Source organism: Notothenia rossii (genome assembly GCF_949606895.1).
Source record: "Notothenia rossii genome assembly, chromosome: 2".
Taxonomy (NCBI): Eukaryota; Metazoa; Chordata; class Actinopteri; order Perciformes; family Nototheniidae; genus Notothenia; species Notothenia rossii.
In genome coordinates, this window is record NC_136904.1 from 82,358,968 (window position 1) to 82,380,943 (window position 21,976).

A 21,976-nucleotide genomic window follows, 5' to 3' on the forward strand; every position below is an offset into this window, starting at 1 on the left:
CTTGACTTGTTTTGGGGGTGTATGAACCAGATGCGGTGAGGTGGAGCTCCCCCCCATGGAGCTGCCTCCCTGGGTGCCTGGAGGTCCACTTCCAATCTATTTGCTGTAATTGCCGTCAGAGTGTACACCTTGGAGTCCTCTAATTCCCTCTTTTATTTCAGCCACCATGAGGGAGACCATCTGTCCTCTTGCCTGCACTTCCCCCACCCTTTGGCGTCAGGTCTCTCCCAGACACACACAAAAAGATACAAACACAGCATGCCAACGTTTCTGTCTGAGACACCGGGGCTTTGATACATCACACCTTGGCGCAGCCAGCATCACATGACTGCAGCAGAGGACATGAGCTTTTTTTTTTTTTTTTTACGAGGTGCTAGTGAGGATGACCACGGCGCTGTCACATAAAAGGAAAAAGTTGTCAGAATAATGAAAGTAAAGTGACACAGCTTCCCATCTGCTGACTTGTTTTATTCATTCGGTTTTCCAGAAATCGGAGAGGCTTAAACCCTCTCCCTCTGTCTCACACACACACACACACACAGTCTCTCACACTTAAACTGGGATTCATTGCTGACCACGAGCCGGGCTACTTTCCCTTTAAGATTTAGGTTATATTATTGCTACCTGCTTCCATTTCCTCCAGTCCTGCACCCTGGGAGAGCTGGCTGAAGCTGTTGTTTGAGGTTACCACAGCCCAGTTTTCCCCTGAGGTGGTCACATTCTGTTTTAGAGACTACAGCTTTGTTCCAGACCACCGGTGACAGGCAGGGCTTGACCCCACAGGACAGGTGCTGTGCAGGTGCACACCTTTACCTCGGCTTTATATCTGCCTTTTGTCCACAGCATCTCTGCACCAACACAATCTCCTCGCTGTTTGCCTCACAACATCTGAAAAACTGTCTTATCAAAGCATTAGTTTCTATTCATTTTTAATCAAAAGGGGTTTGGGGCTGAGCTGTAAATGTTAAAAAAAAACAATATTAATACAAAGAGATGCAAGCAGCAGGTCCCCAAAATGGAATAATAATTGACATTTTCTGCATCTATCTCACTGCATCCGTGCTCTCTCACTGCATCTTTGTTTGTGGTTTTCTAGTCTGCAGCCACAGTGTCTGGGGCGCGACTGATTTAAATACCATCCCATCTCATTAACATGCACAGATAGAGCTGCGAGGGCCAATTACATTCATCTTGTCAGGTGGCTGGGCTTCCAAGTCGTTAATATTTTATGGCAACACGCTCCCCCAGCTGCAGCAGCAACACACCAGTGCTCTTACATTATTCCACAGTTCGGGACATGAGATCAGAAACATCCCCCTGAATACACACTCTTCTGGCTCATGACAATATAATCATGGAACATGAGTAAAGGGGGGAATCGTGAAAATCCACGCATGTATGTGCTGGATTTATGGTAACCGATGATTGTCAGACAACTAAACGTACAGAAATAACTACGCTGAAGAAAGATGAGAATGATTCTTTATTTCAAGCGGCTCCAGTAAAAGTAAGATAAGTACGATTTGAGCGATGAATAGGTTTGAATTTATTTAATTTCAAAGACTATTTGCTCTTTCAATTCATATCGTTTAAACGAGTGAAGAGCTTAAGAACTTTTTCAAATGTAAAAAATATTTGGATACATTTTGGACGTCATCTGCTGTTTGAGATGTCCCATACATTTAAGAAATGTCTCTGTTTTAGTTGATCAGTAGAAAACAATCGGTCCTATACAGTATACATACTCATGAATACACACTTTATTCATATAGTACCTGAGAAAGGTTTAGAACCTTGTTGAATGTTTTCTTTGAATAATTGATAATTGAATCCTGATAATTGTTCTCCTTACTGGATTAGCCGTCTGGCCCCATATTTATTTTTGACATATTTAGGGAAGCTAAGAGGTAATAAGCACACACAGATGCAAAGAGTGATAGAAACATTTTGCCTCACATATGCAGAGAACACATAATAGAAGAGTTTTCTCTTCTAATACAATAAAACATGACTGCAGCCTTCAGTTACATGCTTGATGAATTGAGTAAAATCAAAGTAAACTATTCCAAGAAAAATCTATAGCTGAGCTCCTGTAATTCCTTTAATGACTTTTTTAATAAAAGTGACTAGTCTACAGAAAAAGTAACAGCAGTTTTGTTCCTCTATGCTCCACAGAGCGAGAAGGCCTGAGGAGACACATTTCTGACGGGTAACAGCAGCACTACAGCGACTCGCCTCCTGGCTCTGAGGCGAGACGCACAGAGATTGATGTGTATTCCTGACAAATAGCCTGGACGGCCATTTATATGGAAAGATGCTGCTTGCCAATGTGAGGGGAAGAGTCACTTAGCAGAACAATTTCCTCACACAGCATGGTCCTCTCTCTTCGTCTTGCCAGCAAAAATTATATTCAGAGAAATTGCCTTGCTTTCAAACTGTACTGTCTTGTATCTTATTGTATCTCAGATCCAGTTTGACAACACAAGCAGGCGAGAAGAAAGGATCTGTCCCTTTGAGTTGACACAGCCTATGATAAATAATAATACAATGTGCAAACTGTTGCTGTAGACTCTCATTATGTGTGTCTGAGTCACAACTTCATAATGTTTATGAACATTCAGTTTTACTTGACTTAAAATAGGCTCCCATCTCATCATCACATTGCCAGACTTTGAATGTTTTAATTATTCTATTAAACAAGTTAAACAAGAAAAAGGAAAATAATAGCTTCTGAAATCTGGAAACAATGAGACCTGTGCACGAAGGCGTTAGATTAATCTAATTTCACGTGACGCCCAGAATATATTGACATTTTGGGCTGCTGTAATTACATTGCATGGCAGACAGCAAAAGAGTGAATGGTGCAGATTTGTGATAAATAATGGTTTGTTAATATGGTGGCTGAATGAATTCACACTCCAGTGAGCACAAACATGATCTATTTCAGTTCAGTGCATTCTTAGTTTTTACATACATGTTTTTATTTTCAATACATTCGTAATAAAATGCTTTCGTAATGTTTACTTTCTAGTACCATTATTCCTCCTAAGCTACTGGTACAAATAAAATAAATATAATAAAGAGTAATAACAGCCAAATCTTCTGAACATTACTCATGTCTCTTATCTGTTGTGTCATAGCAGGGCATTTCCTCATATCTCATTTCTCAAACAGCCAGAATAACTAAAGCGTGAGGTGTGAGCTGCTCCACATTTTGCATATCAACCATCTTCCTGCTGACAAATGTTAGCTTTAATAAAACCACAGAGCGGAGACGGGACCGCGAGGGAAGCCCACCAGGACAGGACTGGAGCTGAGACAATTTTACCAGGAAATGAAAAAGTTGAATTGTCTGCGGGAAATATCAAAATCATCATAATCATTTGTCAAACTGAGATCTATATCTTCACTGCTGCTAAGATTGTATATCTGGTGCAAATGGTACTCATTGTTTCAGAACTTTTGTCTGCATCTTTACTGACGAACCAATCCTGTTCATTAAGTCTTTGCGTCATCTGCTCATTACAGTTTGAGCTAAAAAGTAAATCCTTTCTCTTATTATAATGCAGATTAATTACTACATCGAACCAATTCATACTTTGTCATTTCTTAAAAGCAGCAATAAAAAGTTAAGTATTATGCCATCCACTTATAGCTTTGTGTAGTACACAACCAACTGTCAACGACCTTTACATTATAACCAGGGACTGTATGCAGCACCAGCAGGCGTAAAGCGTTTGGTATGGGGGCAACGATGTGCTTAAGACCATGAAAACGACTTCAGTATGTGTGAAATGTTCACATGTACAAGTTTAGTAACCCTGTCTCTAACCTCATGTTGCTATTACTGGGTCATATTAGTTTTACACTCAACCCAAAGGGAAGAAGACTTTACCTACATGTTTTTAAAGGATGTTTATGAAAGCACGCGTCATGTTTTTACCTAGTATAATGCCTGAGTTATGATACGTGAAAACAGTGTTTAGATCTAATCCAATTATTTCCCTTGTCAAGTGTGTACGACAAAATGGTGGTTAGCTTAGCACAAAGCCTCCTAATCATGTGTTGTATTTACTTTGTTTTCTGTTGTTGTCATGTTAGTTAGAAGGAAAACAAAGATGCGATTTGGAAGTGAGCTCAATAAGTGTTTGTTAGCAAATGTTGGCCGGCTGTGTCCAGTCTTTATGTAAAGCCAAGCTAACGTAATTGTATCAAAGACAAAGACATGACAGTGGTATCAATCACCTTGTGTGTATTTTTCTCACATGTCTATTGAACTATTCGTCTAGTCTGTGGAAATATTTCTTCTTTCTTGGCAGACAGAATTGCCTACATCTGGAAGATGATGAGAATAGACCTCTTTAAAAGACAAAACTAAAACTAAGGTCTGTAGGTAGCGTTACCGCATCAGGTTACAAATGCGGTAAATCACAGATAAGGCTGGCTGTTTGGCTGCTTATCAAAACAGAGAGTGCTGGCCTGGTTCAGTTGGAAGTCCTTTATTAGGACTTGCTGACCAAATGGCCCTGAGCCATACTGTAAGCCAAGCAGCTTTCCCTCCATTTCCGCACACCAGGTCCTCTTCTTTTAATTGCCATAATGTAGTAATGTGCTGAGTGTCTGATGTGCGAGCCATCTGCGCTCCTGCTGCAGCAACACGCCTCCAGTACAAAACATTAGAAAGGTAACTGACACTGTTGTAAAAAGTAACAACTAATAGCAGACTGAGAGCATGTTTATCACAAAAACAGGGTTATAAATGCATATTTGAGAGAAACTGGCTTTGTAAAAAGAGGTAAAGAGGCTTTAAATCATAGACTAAGCTATTGCAAGGGTGATTTAGAAAGGATATAACGACTGCCTCTGTAAACAAGCTATTCTTAGGTGAAGCACAGACGTTCAAACATTTGGAGAAGATGGTGCTATGTTAGCCCACAACAAAATAATCAAATTTGAGAGGATGCAAAGTGGGTGGAATTTGATTTCTGTATTAATTATAACCTGATATCATCAACCTCTGCACAGCGTGCCGACACCTCCAGAGCACAGCGAGACCCCATGATGAGAGAGAAAATACAATTCCACACAACTGCCTCCTGCTGTCGTCCCTCACCCACTGAGCTGAGGAGGCGGTCTATTAGAGGGCGACGTGCCAGGACAGCCTGCTCTTCAAAATGATCTCTGACAACAACATGCAGTGCATAAATCCTCTCATTAGGAAACAACCAGTTCAGGATGTTGGCTTTTGTTGAATTGGGAACCATTGAAAACTGAAAAGGTGAAGAAATCTTCCAATAGAGGTAATTTATTGGGTTGTATAAATCTTACAAAAAGGCAGACACACTGCATAAAAACACACATCTTAACTTTCAGGATGCACCTAACAGCAAAATATAGATTCCCTGAACAACACAGACTTGCTATTTTAGTTGCAGCCTCACACTTTCCGTCCTCCTGTGGCTAGTTATATTTTTTTCTGTGAACTTCAGTAAAATATTCTAAACGGGATGCATTGTTTCTACTCATGCTCCAATATGTCTGCCTCAAGAAAAGACAATTGTTGTGGCTTGCCTTTAATTGCTCCATCTGTAGCCCATCGGGATGCTGCCGCCTCAGATGCTTTCTCTTATATTCACTAAAAGCCGGGCAAGTAACTTTCACACAGACGCAGAGCAGAACTGCAGTAGTGCACAATAAGACTGAATATTGTACCAAAAATATATAGTTTTGCACATAATGATGACTGTGGATTATGTTCCCGTCTCTGGCATCAAAGAAAGAAAGGGATCTCTTAATATCCAGTATGAACAAGAGGAAGGATCAAAGCATGCAACATCTGTTCAGTGGTGGTAACAGTTGCTTGAAGATAACCGACCATGTTTTAAGATAACAAAATGGATGCACATGGTGTTTAGTCTTCTGTCATTGTTTAAAAATGTGCACAGGGCAAGACTAATATGTCAGCCAATAGCTACTTGATACTGGGGTATTATTTGTTTATATAAGTCAATATGCAACAAGAAATTGCAGGTATTGTCAAACTGGGGTCATTTAGAAACATTGTCAATATTACGCTTGTCCACCAGAGAGCACTGACAAGTTGATTTCCTAATTTAAATGTTTAAAAAATGAACGATCAGTCACTATATCCTTTTAAGCCTTTTTGAGTCACACATCTGGTTTAAAAAAAAAAAAATGTGTATCAGTCGGGCTGTGGAGAACATGTCTCATTAAAGGTTGTTGAAAATATTGGCAGAACATCTTCGCGATTACTTTGAGTTAAGGGCTGGTAATACACAGTTCCTGTTTTCTCTGCTCCTTTTCAATCAATGTGTGTTGGTAGGTAGTGGCTTGTACTTTGTGTAACTTTTTTGGGATTGTAAAAAAGGACGTATGAATTACTGAAGGGGCTTCTCATGCCCAAAAGAAGGTTAATTGTGCCCAGATTTTCCTCACACGTGTCGTACTGTAACATTCTTTTTTTAACAGTGCATGAACACTGATTATCTCAGACATCGATAGCTGCTGTGGACACGACTTTATTATCACCTCTTTTTGACAGGATGAATGTGTTATCAAAGGCAATTAAGGTGTCGCCAGTGTTTGCACAGAGAGATGGATGATGCTTTGATGATCATGATGAAAAGCCATACATTGACCCAGAGTGAACTTTCGTCCCAGTTATTTGACAAATCTTCACACAGGTTTTTGTTCTGCCTGCTTTATTGACGAAAAGATGACCGTACTCAGCTTTTTCGGGATGAAATTGAAGTAAACATCATATTTAACAGCGGTTGATGGTGATCGATATGAGTTAAATAGGTTTACGTCTTAATTTGTGAAATACTTTGTCATATTATCACACACACAAAAGGACAAAAACAGCAAAGAGGCCTAAGTGAAAGGCATTTTAAACTTGCATCCTGATTGGCTGCAGACATACACACCCATATGTTCTTTCAAGGGGGGGGGGGGGGGGGGGGGGGGGGGGTAGGCATTTCCTCAAGGCTTTCCCATGTAAGTACAGCATGTCTCCCATGAGTTTATTTACAGTCAGAAACTCTTAAGCGTGTGCATTAGTGCGGGAGATTTATCACTCAAGCCCGTTTCATTTGAGAGGAGCTGTAACTCTTAGTCTCTGTGCTCTGTAATAAGAGTGCAGAAAAATGTACACTAATGCAACCATCAGAGGAGTTCCTATGAAATCTGCGCTAATCTGAATGTCTGGTGACGGCTGGTGTGGAAGGGAAGTGCAGAGTAATGGCATTGGTAATTGGGGAAAATAGGTCACCTGGGATATGAGGTGTTTGCAGGTGGAGTTTATGGAGGATTGCTTTAGTTAAGGGCTAAAATGAATCACTGATAATGTGTTTTAAATATGTACGGCCATGCTGTCACTTTAGCTAGAACAACCTGGACTGGTTTACACACCTGACATATTAAGGTCACGGCGTTAAAACTAATACTGCTTATATCTGAGTGGAATTTTGCTTCACATCCAGATCTCATGTAGGAAATGAGATGAATCCTGGTTGCTTGTAAAAGAGGATATTTAGCGAGAGAGCCAAGCGTTTATCGCCGGCCCTGTGTGCATGTTGTGGTTAATTATTATTTCCACAGGAAATCCCTGAATCCAGCCGCGACCCCCAACCGAAACACAATGATACAAAAACACACACACATAGAGACACACAATATTGAATGCAGCTGCATCTCCCAGAGGGGAAAGGGTAATTTGTCCAACTCAGAAATAAGGGTCTCTCCATTTCTCTCAGCAGGATGATGAAAAACATGAAACCGTGCTGCTAATGAAAAGAACACTCAGGATGTGTATTATTATTCCATCAGTCTCACCTAGTGAGCCCTGGCCCGGGTCCACGCCAGAGGAAAGGGCCACAGCTTTTCCACCCTCTCCTTTCAGAGTGATCTCGTGGTAGGCTGCCACTTGCAGATTTCCTCTTCATTCATTCCACAGGAATTTGGCTGCCATTTCCTGAGCGGAGGAGAAGGTTTGACTGGCTTCGTGCAGGGCCAAGCTGGTATTTATCTAACCACACACTGGGTTTGATTCATGTGAAACAAGCACGCCCTGTAAACAGTCTCATTACTGAACTCCAACACTTCATTACTCAACAGGCCAAGTCATGGGCTGGAGGGAGAGCCTGAAAGGGTGTAAGCGTGGTTTGAACACATTTGACACCAATACCTCCACGAGGGGACTGATGGATTTATCTCTGATGTATTATGATCCTAGCATTCGACTGATATGGTTTACTCTGGCTGGATGATCTCTAAAAGAGCAAAGTAGCTGCTGCGTGACTCAGCCTTTATGCTGACAACGGGATTTCACTGTGCAGCATTTAGCTCGGTTATCACTCGACTAATTATTGGCAGAAGACAAAACTGACTACAAACGGAGGATCTTATCCTTACCACAGTGTCCAGGACGTCTAATGATGCTGTTGTTTCAACCAACTTGAAGCACTTACACCATCACATTGTATAACATATCATCCCCTGCAGCTCTGCAAACCTTATATCCTAATTTGCCTTCCGCTAGCACCGTCAACATGACAATTTGCAATACAACAAATCAATGTAATGTAATCTAATACCTAATTTGATTTAATTGCGACCAAAACAGACATATTCATTGCCTCCTAACCGCATTACGTTTATCACACTGGGAATCACAAATTATTTCCTAATATCCTCTGTCATTTAATCTCTTGCGTTTGCACAACAGGAATCTAGGAGGGAATCATTGCCCTTCTAAATCTATTTGTCGCACCTTTCAAACTCACAGCGCTCCTCACTGTGGGTCACCTGTAATTTGTAATGTTAAATAAAGGGCAATTCATTTCCTGCAGGGCTGAGCAGTAACCCAGACTAATACTGAATCAGCCACAGATTCAAATTCATTACACTCAAGGTGCCGGGCTGCTTCTGTCCGTACCTGAACGCAGCATGAATACTGCAGCAGTCGACACAAGAGTTACAGCAAAACTCTTTATATCAAGTCACAGGACGCAGTCAATAAAAAGCAGAGAAATTAATGTGTGAAAGATAACATCTGTCAACACAGTCTGGCTTTTTATTTACAACTGATTATATTTATTACCGCTGTATTTTTATCTCTGAAGTTGACAGATATACTTTGTAATTGTGCGCTCTTACAGTAGAACCTTTTATATTGAGGGAAAGTGAATAATGGAGCTAGACAAGACTTAAAAAAAAAAAAAGACAGAGCATATTGAGATGCTGTTGAGACGAGCCAAGGGTACCAGTGTAAAGCTCCACCTCACCAAACTACAACAATATGCTTCTGACATGTACAATTATCTATATAATACAACAATGACATGGACCCTACAGCGGCACAATGACTCCTTTAACTCTTGATATTTACGTACATTTTTATGTTGTGGTATTAATACTAAAAACATATTCTATGACTGGATTTCATTATTTTATTGAGCTAGCATTGTTTTTATTCAATCAATCAATGTTTATTTATATAGCCCAATATCACAAATATTACATTTGTCTCCGTGGACTTCACAGTTTGTACAGAATATCAGTATGACAATACGACACCCTCTGTCCTTAGACCCTCACATCGTACAAGGATTTATTGAATTACTTTGTGGCATATATTTGGATTTGCACTCACTTCTTTAATTGTAATGCATGAACAGCTTTTTATAGTCACTCTGCTACTTCACCTAACATTCTAAACTAAACCCTTGACTATTAAAGTAAAATATACACAGTTAATACCGGCTGTGTTTTTTTCCTTATAGTACAGTAGCAGTGTATCTGAGCTGAGCTGCGGAGCCTCTTTGAGGAATGAGTGTCCAGTAGGATCTGGCCATAGTGCAAGCCCCGCTGCAGAGCTGGGGCTGTGTTGCTGTCTGGCTGAATTCACCTGAGCCAAACAAATGGTGGTGTCAAGCTATCTCTGTTCATATACCCCTCTAGTCCAGAAAGCTCAATTTTTCAGCTGGAAGCGGCTGGCAAACGACTACGGAGGGAGGTGCGTGACCCTGATGACTTCAGTGGCACCGCAACCAACTGTGAGACAGAAATTGATTCTGAAAAATCAGACCATGTGCCCAGAAACTGGGAGGTGTTTCCCAGGAGCCCTGTGATCTGATAAAGGACTACAAAATGTAGTTATCCAAAATAACAAAACGTATATATGTAATACGTTTTTATGCATGCTTCTTACGTAACATTAAGCTGTATGTGGCTCTTTTCTGCTGTAACCATGTAAATGTCCCCTCTGTGGGACTGATAAAGGTATTCTGATTCTGTTATCCAGACATTTTGGCTTGCAGGCTTTTGTGATTTTTGCACATGCCCTGGTTTAATGGGACATACTCACACTACAGGTAGTTTAAATATCTACCAATGAGTATTAAACAGAGTTTTTAAAAGCAGCTCCGAGTCCTCCTGATGTAACGCTTCCTAAACTCAGACGGACATTGACCCTTCACTTCAGCAGGAGTGGAGTTGGAGTCTTTAAATGCTTGAGGCCGTGGAGCAACACTTGACCGTGCCAAGGCAAACTGCAGTGTTGCTTCTGTTAATGTAGCACAGAAATGATTATGACAGGCTTCATCAGTCCCTCTGATCTTGGAGAACGGCTGCATTTAGTGTGGAGTGTCGAGCGGTTTGCGAAAAAAATGTTCTCTAGTCTCCAGCTTTCTATTTCCAGCTGGGATCAGAGAGGCGTTTTCTGCCCCGTGTTTACAGGTCTGGTCCCCGCAAGAAGAGGTAGACGAGCAGGAGGAGTGATAGGAACACAGGTAGTTATGTAATCGGATGAACTTGGAATAAACAAGTGTGTTTGTGGGGAAACTGGCATCCTATTTAAAGACTGGTACTAATACCTGACACACAATCTCTAAAAATAAAGAAAATGCTTAAGATGCACTGACAACACTTTATATCCGGTATGTTACATCCTTTATGTTTTATGAGACCCGACTTAAAATGTTAAGACAACACACTCTCGCTCTATTTCTATTTTATTTAATCACATATCTCAAAACATTCTCTTAAGACTATTGCATCTGTTATGTCCTATATATTCATCATGCACTGTTGGAGGACCCTGTGACTTAAGTTTTTCATTGCCATATCTACACTCTAGCTAATGTGCACATGACAGTAAGGCCTTGAATCTTGAATGTGTATATTAAGTGACCACATACCTCTCTTTCAGTGTTTTCAGATCCCTCTGTGCCCGGCCAGCAGGGGGAGCTGTTTCTGCAGAACTTCAGCTTCATTGTCATGTCCAGCTTCAGTCTGCAGTCATCTGCTCGGCTTCTTTGACAGCCTTAAATCACACAGAGACGGAGAGAAAAGTTTCTGCATTCCACAAACGTTGTACTCTCCTGCTGCGAACATGCTGAATGTTTCAAGGCACGCATAAGAACAGAGAAATCCTTCATGATAGAGAGTTAACTGTTTTAACACACATAAATAGACACAGCTTGGAGTAGGCATTCATTTTTGATAGTGAATTTGCACTTCCTACTTTGGCAGATTGCAGGATAATACATATCATTCTGTTTTATTAGTTGTACGTCCCTATTTTTTTAGTATCAGATTAGTTTAAAACTGCAGTTAATGCATTTAAAAAGGTGTAAGGCAACTCAGTCCCCCCACAAGGTGGTGCTATAAGAGGAGATTTGGATTTGCTACCATCCAGATGAAAGGCTGGAATTGGGTAAATGTATTTATTGTGCTTTCTATACAGACTAATGCATGCAACCTGATGTGTGTCTGATTGGACCCAGGTGAGGACTGTGTCAAACTTTATTTGATTCATTAGCTTCTTTAGCACAACCTTCATCCTGCCTTGAAGAGTCTTCATGCATGGTGGGAACAAAGGCAGACGAGCAGCCTTTTTGTCCACGATGAACAACAACAACAACAACAACATTTGCTGCCTCTGAAGGACAGGATACACACAGCACAGGGAGCAAAACAGTGAAACTTGGCTGAGTGGTGCTGCTGGTGAACAATGCAGGAGGGCGGCAGCCAGGTTTTATGGTCTAGGATCCTGCTCCCAACCCCCACCCCCGGGTCCCTCTTCCTTCCTGCGATGTACTGTAGTTTACACTTGAGCCACTATGAACCACGTTTGCTGAAAGAAGCGAGGCAGCACAATGAAACAATGAGAGCGTGTAGAGAGAGGTGCCTTCCATAAGGACGTTCTCTCACCTCCAACATTAATTCAAACCTTTACGTCCCTGTTTGAGGTATTCATGTGATGTTTCGGTAAAAAAATGTTTAGGTATCTTCAATTAATCCTTTTAATTCCTTAAACTCAAAGATGTAATTTATAAAGAGGCTCTGTTTTACACTTACACAATTCATAAGCTAAACCGTAGATCGACCTATTCTCAACTAAATTGAACAGTTTGAGAATAAAACGCCTGTGTTTCGTCAAATGCATTGATTTTTCTGTCACATGCTCAGCTTGAGTCCAAAATGTACATTTAAGACTGAAAAATGGGTTTATCCAGATATAGCAAAATATAACAAATGAGCAATACAGATATGATTTAAGTACCACCTCGACCTCTGTCACAATTACATGAAAACATACATGTTGCTAACTGTTATTTAAAAGTGATTCACTATTTAAAAGAAACTGTCAGGTCAGATGATGATTGCAGAAAAAAAAAGTTGAAATACAGCAAAAAATTTAAAAATTGACAGCAGCGCTTCTTGTGGTCACAGACTGAGAAAATCAAGGTTGACCGAGGCTTTACACCCTACTAACCCCACACACACACACACACACACACACACACACACACACACACACACACACACACACACACACACACACACACACACACACACACACACACACACACACACACACACACACACACACACACACACACACACACACACACACACACACACACACACACACACACACACACACACACACACACACACACACACACACACACACACACACACACACACACACACACACACACTTTGTGACAGTGCCTTAAAAGCTGGAACTGTAGTCATCCATCAGCATTGGGTTTGATATTAGGGCCGGCTCCCTGGTGGGTCATTGACGCAGATGACAAACCTGTCTGAGGGAGTTATAGAGCTGCCAATCCCTCCACTACGTGCCACTTACGCTAAAGACATTCATCCAATCACAGGCCAGGGGGCTAAATTGAACAACCAACTTTCACTAGTGTCTAAATACTGTCGGTTCGTATTTTCTAATAAAGCTTTAATTCACAAATTACACTTGTTTCTTTAAACTGTTCCACCCTGAAAACTGTCTTGAGAGGATGTGAAACTGTAACTAGTTCAAATTAACACTCCGAGTCGCTGGTGAGAATAGTACTAGTGTGCTCACCACAACAAAACAATAGACAGCCACACATTCATTTACAACTCCAACTATATGACTGCAATAAAAAAGCACGGCAAATGAGCCATTCTGGGAGCCCAGGGCCAGATGTTGGGTGAGTGGTGTGCTTAATAAGCCTTAATGAAGGGTTGGAGTTACCAAAGTGTCCGGGGGAATGAGAGGGAATAAACACAACATAAACAAGTCCTAAAAATTAAACTTGCAAGTCGGAAACATGTTGCACGCAACCGTTCCAGAAGACATGGATTAAGACTTTTTTGGACGTTACATTTGGGATCATTATTAACATGTTATTTCCAGGCCTGTAAAGTAGCCTGGTGGGTATTGTTCTTAGTGTCTCTGTGTAGGGTTTACAGAGGACCACCATGTTTTCAAGGTGACATTATCCGCAATGAAAGGAGGCTTCCTGCACTGGGAGCCTCACTAGTTTACAATTTCCTTCTTGTGGTGAAAATCCTCCCCAAATATGTGTTGAACCAGAGTGATGATGTCCTTCACATGTGAGATATATATTCACTCCTAATACGAAGCATGTCTTTTTTTTTAATAGCTTGATGAAAACAGATTAGGTATTGTGATCCTGCTCTCAGCACTGGATCGTTTCCTGCAGCTATTCATTATTATACTTGGCGCTGAGAGGGCGGTAATGCCGGACAATGCTGCAAATATTTTCATGCAACCTCTTACAAGCCAGAGGGGAGGTCACTGCCTCCTTCACACTGAGATAACGTTTCCTTATCAGCTCTCAGTTGAAATGAAGTGTTTGATGTTTGTGTGCTGCAGAAAGGTGGTGGCACTAAATCAAGTGTGCAGGGAAAGTTGTAGAAACTTCTTCTTTATTAGCCTCTCATTGGAAACACACTAATGATGAAGCTCTGACAACAGGAAGGAGTGCATAGGGCAGAGTGTCGGATTAATGTTGCGATGCAGTATTTCTGTGCCTCTTCAAAGACCCAACACAAGAGGAAACAGCTGCGTCGACTCTAGCGGGGAGCCACGAGAAAAAAAAAAAAGTCTTAATTTTCATCCTCTCACATTGCACACAGCCTGATGGGGTCCGGCTGCAGGCAGAGCTCACATGTTGGTAGTGAAAGGACAGAGTTGTTCCTGAGAGCTCATAACAAGACAAGACAAATTAAGGAAAGGTTAAGAGACGGTGTTTGTGGCACAGAGGTCCACTCGCTTAAAGTGCATTGAAAAATTGCTTTCCTATTGGGCAGAACATTTATTTTGTGTGAAGGGTGTAGGCTTACTGTGTCAGCAAACAGGCTGGGGCTTTGTGAGTAGGTGTTACATGTTTGACAAGGTATTTCTCTTGCAGGAAGTTTTATAGGTTGTCCATTTTAGACTTGTGAAGTGGCTTGAGCTTTTATTATTTGTCAATACATGGTATAAAAAGACTTTGGGTCTACAGAGAAGTGGGACTATCTTATGCCAAGTCCAATTAAGTCACTTTAATCAATAACAAATTATTCTCATGGTATGTATGTAAAAGCAAGAAATGTGTGGTCTTATTTAACCTTACATTTGTGTCACTGATGAATACACACACAGAGGGGGAAATGTGTTTTTGTTCTTATTAAGTAACTAAGAAAATGACAACATCATTTAAGCAACTTATGATGAGGATCGTATTTTAGTGGTCGGTCAGATATAACAGGAGTTAGTTCAGAGGTCATTAGTTCAGGTCAATAATAAGCTGCCACAAAATGTGCATGTGATGTGATTTGTGAATACTCTGCTCACAGTTGTGTTATAGAGAATATTACAGGCCATATTGACAGTTATTGGCAGAATTAGTTGGTTTGGCAAATACCAAATGTTCTGGGGGATCTTTTAATAACAACTGTTTAATGTGTACACTGCTATTTGTAGAAAAAGTCAGAGCTCTTAGGAATTTGGCAAAAGACTTAGGGCAAATGTAATGTTATGGTAGATTTTGTAATTAAGTATACATATTATTAATTTGTATTCATTAAACATTTATTTCAAAATAGTTCTGTCTAATGCTGCAAAAACAAATGCATGTGTACATTATTAAACTTATTTTTAACAGTTGATGCTTTGCAAAGGAGTGAGCTAAAAGTGTATTAATCTGCAGTCTCTTGGCAGTCTACAATCAAACACACACACTCAGTGACAGAAGAAGATTAGACAAACTACACATAAAGGACACATACAGGACACATAAAGCAAAGTTACACCCCTCCACCCTTTCTGCAACAAGTATAAAGACAAATGAAAAGCAAGGATATTTATACGAAGCAAAACCGATAAAATATAGAGTGAGTGGTTTACTTTAATCACCCTTTCAATAGCGCTTAAAAGCCAATAATAAAACAAATGATATCAGCAGCTTAGTATAGGGGTTATGTTGCAATTCAGCACCCACATCATTATAAAACGTTGCAGGCTGACCCATACAAATGTGGGCGTCTGGGTGTGAATTGACCAATGCTGTGCCAGAGAGACAAGCCAGAGCTGGAAGCCAGGCCTGTCCAGTTGGCCAGGTCAAGACACGCAGCAAATGGCACGCTGTCTGTCTCTCGTTACCACTGTCAGCAAAGAGGCTGAGGAGCTTTTCACCGACACCAATGCCAATATCTGTGGGGCTCCACAAACACACACACACGAACAGCAGGAAGTAACTCCTCACCACATTCTTTCTATTTCCCAGAGCGCCAGCCAAATGCTGACTCAACCACATCTTTCCCGCCTAAATTAACTTATAGTTGATAGTTAATAAAATATCTCTCTCTTCACCACACATAAAAACAAATTGGTAGCTGTACGGAAACATTACAGCGGGGTGTTGGAAGTCCTGTCTGTTGTAAAGTTTCTTCTTCACTTACACATGTATATTCAAGTTTTAAAACAAACCATAAAACTGATAAATCAAACATTTGTCTGCTGCAGTTTGTGTAAGCTGCCTCTTTCCCCCACCATAAACCACACTATGTCACTAATGCGTAGGTCAGAGCTGAAAGGACTGCCAGGGTTTTTAGTAGCCTTGTAAATATTAAAGTTTGCTTGTAAACTTTCATAGAGTGCTGAAATATCTAACAGCTCATTTCTTTTACTGTCAGTTTGCAAAAAATTACAAAGCTGTTGATGTGCAATCCTGTTGAGATTGACAGGTCATCTGATTACGGCGTTCAAAGAGTTTAACTGTAGGCTGTGGTTCATGCACTGGCTGCCTGGTGGAGAGGAGGAGGAGGAGGAGGAGGAAGAGGAGGGGGAATCATGTCTGTGGACTCTGACTCTGTGAGTTACCACTAGAGGGCAAAGCAGCTCCAAAAATCTCTCCAGACTCAAACCACCATCAGTTGTTTGTGACTGCAGAGATATCGGAGATGAAAAAAGACTATGTTTGGCAGATCACTCATTTACGAGGGTGTAAATGACTAATTACAACATGTAATATATAACACATAAATCCTTAATATATTGAAAGTTTGTGACAGGAACAAGCCAATGGATTTCCTCGATGAAAACTTTACATCAAACCGTCCTGAAGGCTCATTTTTGAGGAGGAATAATCTCTTTTCATTTTGAATAAGACAGCCTGTTTGCTGCTGCGTAGGTCACAGGTCGGAGCGCTTTCTTAATCTTTGTTGCAGTCCAGTTGAAATGAAACGAAAACAGGATAGTAGTCCTATAAATAAGACAACATATATCATTCATAGACACAGAAGGTGCTGAGATGTATTGTATTAAGTGCTTCCTGTCATGAAGGGATGTGCCGTGGCTGTGGTGTTGCAGCAGGATCCACTGGTGTGCAGCTGCTGCTCAGTGTTAGCCGCTCCCCTCGGCGCTGCCTCTCCACAGAGAGCCCCGCTCCGCTCCTGAGAGTCTGGGCCCCGGGCCCCACAGCCACCTGGGCCACAGGGAGAAGGAATGCGCCGACTTAATGATGTACCGTAAATCAGAAGAGCCACACAGCGATCCCGGCGCTGCCATTGGACGGCACAGTTCCTCTGAAAGCCCGGCCCACTTTGAACTGGAGTCCCGTACAAAAAGGCATGCAGAACGAGAGTATGTGGATCCACTCACACTCAGTTTGCAAGGGGACATGTTGTGCACTGCTACGCTCTTTTTGGGGGTTCCACTTCTCCAGTCACCTCTGCAGAGGTCGAGGAGGTCCCAGCGAGGGAAGACACAGAGCAGGAGGGTTGAAACTGAGTGCGAGGAGCTCTACCCCCTCAAGGCTGATGGGAAAATAGTTGGGGGCACGGAGGGGCTGAGCACTGAGGCAGACTACCATAAGTGATTGCAGCTGCTGCTGAGGCCTTGAAGTTGGCTACAATAACATCCAGCCAAGTCAGGCAGATGACAAGGTGTGAGGGAGCCTGTTTGTTTTAATCCTGCTGTAGGTGCCAATTCAAAAGTGAGACACTACAGTAGGTAAACACAACACAAGAGGTGAAATCCAGATTGTGTTTTGATAGTTAGTGATCCAAGCTAAGTGTATTCGTTTATTCATGCATGTATCGTCTTTTTGACAGTTGCAGGTGTGCAGAAACTGGAACGAAAAAATAATCGGTGCTGTCATTTCAGCTGTTGCACAAGCATCAACTTTTATATTCATGTTCCTGGCTCGTCATATTAGTTTTCTGCTTTTATTCTATAGTTTTACTAAATTCTACATTATTAATTTGTCTCTGAGACTGCATTAATGATGCGTCCCACGATGAGTTATTTAAATCCACTGTGCAGAGCTGCTGTTTCTTCTAATGCAGTGTATTCTCTATCAGGTCCAGCTGAGGGGGGGCGATCACAGCGCAGTAGCTGCAGCAGCTAGAGAGGTTGGTGGTGGAAGACGCTTCATTTTTCTCCCCAGGACTAACTTCTCCATGCAGTGTGGGACAGGACTAATGACAGTCATGTTAATGATGTTGACACTCCCACCAGCGCCAGCCAGCGTACAGTAATGAGGGGAAGTAAATAGCAGGTAGCTGACAACACGGCTGCTTCCACTGCCACACAACTAATGATCCCTTTCACACCCCCTGAACATACTTTGTAAAGATGACAGCACACAGTTTAGGAGGGTAAATTCTGCCTTTCTTACACCTTCACTCCACCTGTCAGTGGAAAACACTTATGTTCAAACATGATACACCATCACATTTGTATTGCCCTCCTCGATTCCACGGACACCAAAGGGGGGAAAAAGATCTGCAGCCATGTGGAGGCCTGATCTTTCATTGGGGATTAGCTTTTCTAATCCTGTAACTTTAGTAGGTATAGCATAGCGTTATCACAGCAGGTTGTACTACCACTGTTTCAACCTCGGGTAAAGAAGCCCTTCTAAGTTTTTATAAAGGACGCACACGTGCAAGCATGAGCAGCTTTGGATCAAGTTTAGCGTTGGACTATAGCGGCTAAACTTCAAACCAGTTGTTGATTTGCATGCATCTGTTGCCCAGCATGTCATTGAACTTGATAGCATCATACATCTGGATCTGGATCCGAAACATCCCTCCATATCATGTTCAGTAAGATATCAGTGTGCCGAGTTGAAAAATTAAACAAAGCCCAGGTAATATGATCGTAGAGTGAAAATGAAAGGAAAGAAAAATGGTTGGTGTAAGTCTTTAGCTTTACCTGCTGTGTTCCGCTCCTATGTGAGGGTGTGTGTCTGCGTGACCCCGCTCTGAACTCCAAAGTGAAAAATTCATTCACCTCAGGAGCGCCTGTACAGCATGTGAAGATTGATGCGTGTGGCAGAACACATGAGTAATGATGTCAACAGTCATCCCGGCAGTGGCAGCCATTATTATCATCGCTAGCATGAAATGACACGGGGCCTAATCTGATCCCTAAACAACCTATCACAGCAAACCCAGAGACTCCGCCATGCTCTGGGCTCACGGAAAATAATTTACATACGGAAATCAGTGGGACTGTGAGATGTTCGGTATTAATGGCTTCCCCAAACGAATATGATCTCCATGTTACAGCAGCATATCTCACACACAGGACATGGTGGATGTTCTGCCTAGCAGCAAGTGATATCTCATGTGATGAGCATCAACGCTAGTGGTCTTGCCTGAATTCACAGAGCGTAGTGAAATGCATGAATCTGCCCCAGTGGCTGAAAGCTGCACCGTTACACTTACATCATTGATCACTGTGTAAAAATACAACAGGCCTCAATTTAAAAAAATGTTTATGTAGATACGCTTGATAACATCATTTGACAATTTGCAAAAAATCTGATATGTTTACTTATTTTAGCTAGTGGAATACATGCTTAATGTGTGTTTGTTATGTGTGATGACCCATTTTCCGCCTCAGTGTCCCTGAAATAAACAAATCACCAAACACTGTCAGAAATATTTTCTAAATCTCATGCTCTCATCATGACCAGGTTTTGTTTGTTTGGTTTGTGTGTGTGTGTATATATATATATATATATATATATATATATATATATATATATATATATATATATATATATATATATATATATATATATATATATATGTGTGTGTGTGTGTGTGTGTGTGTGTGTGTGTGTGTGTGTGTGTGTGTGTGTGTGTGTGTGTGTGTGTGTGAGACTGAAACAGACAGATTTACTGAGGGAGGTGGTGGAGATGGGGGGTGGAGTTTCCATCAACACAGAGTCTGTAGAGGCACAAGGACTCTCTGACCCTCCTGTGAACTTTCAGGGGGGTTGCAGAAGCCAACAGAGGGGTCAAAGGTCAGCATTCATGCTCATCACAAACAATGCACAGCTTTGCCTACAGCACAGAGGGAGGACAGTCACAACGGGCTGCTCGTATGAGCCAGAATGTAATTACGCAAAGCATGCTTTCTTTCTTTTTTTCCTTCGAGTATTCATGGGTTTTTCTCTCTGTTATTGCTTTTCCTCAAAAAGACACACATTGCAAGTTCTTTTGGTATGCTTCATGCAAAAGTTAGGATAGGTTTTTACTTAGTTCATGTTGTAGGTTACATATTATATAAATATAAATACTGCAAAGACTATATTTAGATAATGTTTACATTGTGCCTTTTAGATGTCAACTTTAAATGTGACTCTTAGTGAGTTTGACTTCAAAAAGGCCTACAGGGTTGCACCACAAGAGTACTTCTGCACCTGTAAGTCATGTACTGTTCATTAGGTTAAATTACAGGTCTAATACAGTTATTGTAAATGTGATACGTACAAATGAATGCGTATATATGTAGATTATGCTTTGGATTTGTTCTACATTTCTATCGTTTTAAATAGTTCTTTATCCTCCAATAAAATCTCAACTTGGAAATGGCAGATTGGTTTAACTTGGATGGATTGGACCAATTAAAATCAGCTCACATTTGATCTTAAAACATATCTTCTTCTGTACAAAACAGTGTGACTAGTTTGTTGTTTGTGTGCATGTGTGATTGTAAAAAACATATTTGTTGTTAATTCAGAGCCCCCCCATCTATCATGTCAGCAAATGTTTTCTTCATCTTTACCAGGTACGAGTATACCTAGTATCCCCGTGCAAAGAATTAACACTGCACCGATAAATCACTGCACGGCCATGTAAATGTTAAAGAGTGATCCAAACATAGGATGTGCTAGTGGGCGGTAAATTGTTATGTCAGCACAGAGCTTTGCTGAGAAAGGAGTGCAGAAATGTCCACTTTGCCCTTGTGGCAACACGTGCACCTGCTCTGCAGTTGGCAGCTCTGAAATGTTTGGGATCTGGAGCCGCTGACGATCAGGCAGAGGAACATCAGGCTCGCCGCCATGTCTGCTGCCGTGCTGAGGAGTGGGCTGACAACGAGGAGACAGAAGGACGCCAAAAGAGATATATCTGTTGCGGAACGATAGGAGTGACTAGCTCAGCTTTGCATGGCCCAGTCATATGTCCCCCTCCCTTCTCTTGTGTCCCCCTGAGGCCCTGCAAAATGCTGAGCAGCAGGAAACCAGCACAGCAGAACAGACAGGCCCAGCGGTGCACCCACTCCCAACAACACAACAACATGTCCCACCATCACAGCCCATCCTGGAACGTGCACATAGAAACATCTGCAAAGAAAAGCACATAGAAAAAAACTTCCCAACTGATGCTGCATTAACTCACAATTCATACTGGTTAGCTGTAAATTAACTCGCTTTCTCAAATTGAAACCTACTCAAATGCTTCCAGCCATTTGTGGGTGTTTTTACTCGATTGCAGTAATCAGGGTTTCCACACATTGTTCAGAATCTGAATTAAAAGCAGCACAGGCTTGTGTTCCTCCTCTGAACCACTAGGGGGTAAAGCTCCCCACACTAGAAGGCTGCTGATGTATGCAGTAGGTCTAACTGCAACTAACCCTGATCCCCAGGACCAGACCCCCCTCTGCTCCGTTATCCTCCGGTCTAAATGAACTAGTCCGCCTCCGCTAGATTATCATGATGTAAGGCTCTCCTAATTGGATCCTCCGCAGAGTAAGGAAGTGTTATTGTAATGCGTTATCTTTCCTCTCGGTTTCTTCTTGCAGCATCTGGGAGATGTTGTCATTCCAATGATAAACACCATTTTCACTTGAGCCTTTATTACTAGACAA

General features: G+C 41.5%; 1 protein-coding gene and 1 long non-coding RNA gene across 2 annotated transcripts in view; one reads left to right on the forward strand and one right to left on the reverse strand.

Annotated features, from left to right (window-relative positions):
• The window catches only part of atp5mc3a (ATP synthase membrane subunit c locus 3a), a 287,504-nt gene that overhangs the window by 56,841 nt on the left and 208,687 nt on the right, over positions 1-21,976 (forward strand). The window lies entirely within an intron of this gene.
• Positions 6,986-21,976, reverse strand: part of LOC307025841 — a 33,576-nt gene continuing 18,585 nt past the window's right edge. Inside the window, exons 2-3 of the long non-coding RNA XR_013804290.1 lie at positions 11,220-11,344; positions 6,986-7,993 (exon numbers count right to left, since the gene is read on the reverse strand). This is a non-coding gene — a long non-coding RNA (uncharacterized lncRNA). The remainder of the gene's footprint in view (positions 7,994-11,219; positions 11,345-21,976) is intronic.